Here is a 5000-nt window from a genome sequence, read left to right on the forward strand (position 1 = left end):
TACAATATTGCCAGGAAAGGTCCGCGGAGATTTTCGGGGACACGCTTTTCGGGACCCTAGTTGCCCATCTTGGGTTCCAGGAGGTCGGGCAGGGGTACCTCCGGGACCGGACCGTGCTGCAGGAGGGGGTCAACCCCGGGTTTGGCTCCATGTCGACTGGAGCTCCGGCCCAGGGGCGGGCCGGGCGAGAGTTCCAGGAACCCGGCCGCGATTCCGGCTTCTCCCCGGTGCCCTGCCCGGAGGCCGGGCAGGTCCGGGGGCCTTCGGCGCGGGCGGCGGGCTGCTCCCGCGGGGGAGACGAGCCTCTCTGGGGCCCGGGAGGTTGGCCCTGGGTCGACCTGGCGCCGGGGCTCGGGCTCCGGAAGTCCGTATGAGGTTTTTCAAACGGGCCGTGCCCGGGCCTTCGCTCCAGGAGGGCGGACACTTTCGGCGGTTCGTCCCGGTGGCTGGGCCGGGTGCCGCATCTACAATATTGCCGAGAAAGGTCCGCGGAGATTTTCGGGGACACGGTTTCCGGGACCCTAGATGCCCATCTTGGGTTCCAGGAGCTCGGACGGAGGAACCTCCGGGGCCGGACCGTGCTGCAGGAGGGGTTCAACCGCGAGTTTGGCTCCATGTCGACTGGAGCTCCGGCCCAGGGGCGGGCCGAGCGGCTTGGCCGGGCGAGAGTTCCAGGAGCCCGGCCGCGATTCCGGCTTCTCCCCGGTGCCCTGCCCGGAGGCCGGGCGGGTCCGGGGGCCTTCGGCGCGGGCAGCGGGCTGCTCCCGCGGGGGAGACGAGCCGCCCTAACGCCCGGGAGGGAGGCCCGGGGTCGACCTGGCTCCCGAGCTCCGGCCCTGGAAGTCCGTATGAGGATTTTCAAACGGGCCGTGCCCGGGCCTTCGCTCCAGGAGGCCGGACACTTTCGGCGGTTGCTCCCGGCGGCTGGGCCGGGTGCCGCATCTACAATATTGCCGAGAAAGGTCCGCGGAGATTTTCGGGGACACGGGTTTCGGGACCCTAGATGCCCATCTTGGGTTCCAGGAGCTCGGACGGAGGAACCTCCGGGGCCGGACCGTGCTGCAGGAGAGGTTCAACCGCGAGTTTGGCTCCATGTCGACTGGAGCTCCGGCCCAGGGGCGGGCCGAGCGGCTTGGCCGGGCGAGAGTTCCAGGAGCCCGGCCGCGATTCCGGCTTCTCCCCGGTGCCCTGCCCGGAGGCCGGGCAGGTCCGGGGGCCTTCGGCGAGGGCGGCGGGCTGCTCCCGCGGGGGAGACGAGCCGTGCTGGGCCCCGGGAGGGAGGCCCGCGGTCGACCTGGCGCCGGGGCTCCGGCCCTGGAAGTCCGTATGAGGTTTTTCAAACGGGCCTTGCCCGGGCCTTCGCTCCAGGAGGCCGGACACTTTCGGCGGTTCGTCCCGGTGGCTGGGCCGGGTGCCGCATCTGCAATATTGCCAGGAAAGGTTCGCGGAGATTTTCGAGGACACGGGTTTCGGGACCCTAGATGCCCATCTTGGGTTCCAGGAGCTCGGACGGAGGAACCTCCGGGGCCGGACCGTGCTGCAGGCGAGGGTCAACCCCGAGTTTGGCTCCATGTCGACTGGCGCTCCGGCCCGGGGGGCGGGCCGGGCGGGCAGGCCGGGCGAGAGTTCCAGGAACCCGGCCGCGATTCCGGCTTCGACCCGGTCGACTGCACGGCGGGCGTGCAGGCCGGCGGCGACTCCCAGGGCCCCTTCCAGGCTGCGGGGCCCAGCGGTTGGAGCCCGGCTACCCCGGCGAGGGGCGGAAGAACCTGCACGGCGCGGCCGGAGAACCCGGCATGCATGCGCGGGGCAGGCCGGGCAGGAGTTCCAGGAGCCCGGCCACGATTCCTACTTCTCCCCGGTGCCCTGCCCGGAGGCCGGGCGGGCCCGGGGGCCTTCGGCGCGGGCGGCGGGCGGCTTCCGCGGCGGAGACGAGCCTCTCTGGGGCCCGGGAGGTCGGCCCTGGGTCGACCTGGCGCCGGGGCTCGGGCTCCGGAAGTCCGTATGAGGTTTTTGAAACGGGCCTTGCCCGGGCCTTCGCTCCAGGAGGGCGGACACTTTCGGCGGTTGCCCCCGGTGGCTGGGCCGGGTGCCGCATCTACAATATTGCCAGGAAAGGTTCGCGGAGATTTTCGGGGACACGGATTTCGGGACCCTAGATGCCCATCTTGGGTTCCAGGAGGTCGGACGGAGGAACCTCCGGGGCCGGACCGTGCTGCAGGAGGGGGTCAAAACCGAGTTTGGCTCCAAGTCGACTGGAGCCCCGGCCCGGGGGGCGGGCCGGGCGGGCAGGCCGGGCGAGAGTTCCAGGAACCCGGCCGCGATTCCGGCTTCGACCCGGTCGACTGCACGGCGGGCGTGCAGGCCGGGGGGCGACTCGCAGGGGCCCTTCCAGGCTGCGGGGCCCAGCGGTTGGAGCCCGGCTACCCCGGCGAGGGGCGGAAGAACCTGCACGGCGCGGCGGGAGAACCCGGCATGCTTCCGCGTGGCAGGCCGGGCAGGAGTTCCAGGAGCCCGGCCACGATTCCTACTTCTCCCCGGTGCCCTGCCCGGAGGCCGGGCGGGCCCGGGGGCCTTCGCCGCGGGCGGCGGGCGGCTTCCGCGGCGGAGACGAGCCTCTCTGGGGCCCGGGAGGTCGGCCCTGGGTCGACCTGGCGCCGGGGCTCGGGCTCCGGAAGTCCGTATGAGGTTTTTGAAACGGGCCTTGCCCGGGCCTTCGCTCCAGGAGGGCGGACACTTTCGGCGGTTGCCCCCGGTGGCTGGGCCGGGTGCCGCATCTACAATATTGCCAGGAAAGGTTCGCGGAGATTTTCGGGGACACGGATTTCGGGACCCTGGATGCCCATCTTGGGTTCCAGGAGGTCGGACGGAGGAACCTCCGGGGCCGGACCGTGCTGCAGGAGGGGGTCAAAACCGAGTTTGGCTCCATGTCGACTGGAGCCCCGGCCCGGGGGGCGGGCCGGGCGGGCAGGCCGGGCGAGAGTTCCAGGAACCCGGCCGCGATTCCGGCTTCGACCCGGTCGACTGCACGGCGGGCGTGCAGGCCGGGGGGCGACTCGCAGGGGCCCTTCCACGCTGCGGGGCCCAGCGGTTGGAGCCCGGCTACCCCGGCGAGGGGCGGAAGAACCTGCACGGCGCGGCGGGAGAACCCGGCATGCTTCCGCGGGGCAGGCCGGGCAGGAGTTCCAGGAGCCCGGCCACGATTCCTACTTCTCCCCGGTGCCCTGCCCGGAGGCCGGGCGGGCCCGGGGGCCTTCGCCGCGGGCGGCGGGCGGCTTCCGCGGCGGAGACGAGCCTCTCTGGGGCCCGGGAGGTCGGCCCTGGGTCGACCTGGCGCCGGGGCTCGGGCTCCGGAAGTCCGTATGAGGTTTTTGAAACGGGCCTTGCCCGGGCCTTCGCTCCAGGAGGGCGGACACTTTCGGCGGTTGCCCCCGGTGGCTGGGCCGGGTGCCGCATCTACAATATTGCCAGGAAAGGTTCGCGGAGATTTTCGGGGACACGGATTTCGGGACCCTGGATGCCCATCTTGGGTTCCAGGAGGTCGGACGGAGGAACCTCCGGGGCCGGACCGTGCTGCAGGAGGGGGTCAAAACCGAGTTTGGCTCCAAGTCGACTGGAGCCCCGGCCCGGGGGGCGGGCCGGGCGGGCAGGCCGGGCGAGAGTTCCAGGAACCCGGCCGCGATTCCGGCTTCGACCCGGTCGACTGCACGGCGGGCGTGCAGGCCGGGGGGCGACTCGCAGGGGCCCTTCCAGGCTGCGGGGCCCAGCGGTTGGAGCCCGGCTACCCCGGCGAGGGGCGGAAGAACCTGCACGGCGCGGCGGGAGAACCCGGCATGCTTCCGCGGGGCAGGCCGGGCAGGAGTTCCAGGAGCCCGGCCACGATTCCTACTTCTCCCCGGTGCCCTGCGCGGAGGCCGGGCGGGCCCGGGGGCCTTCGGCGCGGGCATCAGGCGGCTTCCGCGGCGGAGACGTGCCTCTCTGGGGCCCGGGAGGTCGGCCCTGGGTCGACCTGGCGCCCGGGCTCGCGCTCCGGAAGTCCGTATGAGGTTTTTCAAACGGGCCTTGCCCGGGCCTTCGCTCCAGGAGGGCGGACACTTTCGGCGGTTGGCCCCGGTGGCTGGGCCGGGTGCCGCATCTACAATATTGCCAAGAAAGGTTCGCGGAGATTTTGGGGGACTCGGTTTTCAGGACCCTAAATGCCCATGTTCGGTTCCAGAAAGTCGGTCAGAGGAACCTCCGGGGCAAAAGAACCGTGCCGCGCTGCCTTGTCAACCGAGCGTGGAGGCAGCGTGCCCCGATCCGGCGGGCCTGGCCGTGCGAGAGTTCCAGGCTCTGGCCCGCGATTCCGGCTCCCGCCCCCCCCCCCGGTGATGGGCTCGGAGGTCGGGCAGGCAGCGGTGCTTGCTTCCCCAGGAGTGGCGGGGCTCTCCTGACGGGGAACCGGGAGGACCTGGTGTCCGCCGTGGGACTTGGAAAACTTCTGCTCGGTTGCGTTGGGAGCGGTTAACGTGGGAGCTCCGGCCGGGAGCGGCCCGGCGGGCCAGGCCGGGGGAGAGTTCCAGGAGACCGGCCACCGCTCCGGTTTCGCCCCGGTGACCTGCCGCCCTCCCTTACGGCGTTCAGGGCAAGCCGGGGGCGCTTCCTCGGGAGCGGCGGGCTTCTCCTGCCAGAGAGCCGTGTTGACCTGGTGTCCGGCGTGGGACTTAGAAAAAAATTTCGCTGCTGGGGGGCGAGCGGTTGACCTGGGCCCGCCGGAGAGGCCTGGAAGTCCGTATGAGGTTTTTGAAATGGGCTTTGTCCGACCCTTCGATCCAGGAGGGCGGACACTTTTGGTGGTTTGCCCCGGTGGCTGGGCCGGGTGCCACATCTACAATATTGCCAAGAAAGGTTCGCGGAGATTTTCGGGGACACGTTTTTCAGGACCCTAAATGCCCATCTTCGGTTCCAGAAGGTCGGTCGGAGGAACCTCCGGGGCAAAAGAACCGTGCTGCTGCACCCGC

Source organism: Alligator mississippiensis, unplaced genomic scaffold (assembly GCF_030867095.1).
Source record: "Alligator mississippiensis isolate rAllMis1 unplaced genomic scaffold, rAllMis1 scaffold_48, whole genome shotgun sequence".
Lineage (NCBI taxonomy): Eukaryota > Metazoa > Chordata > Crocodylia > Alligatoridae > Alligator > Alligator mississippiensis.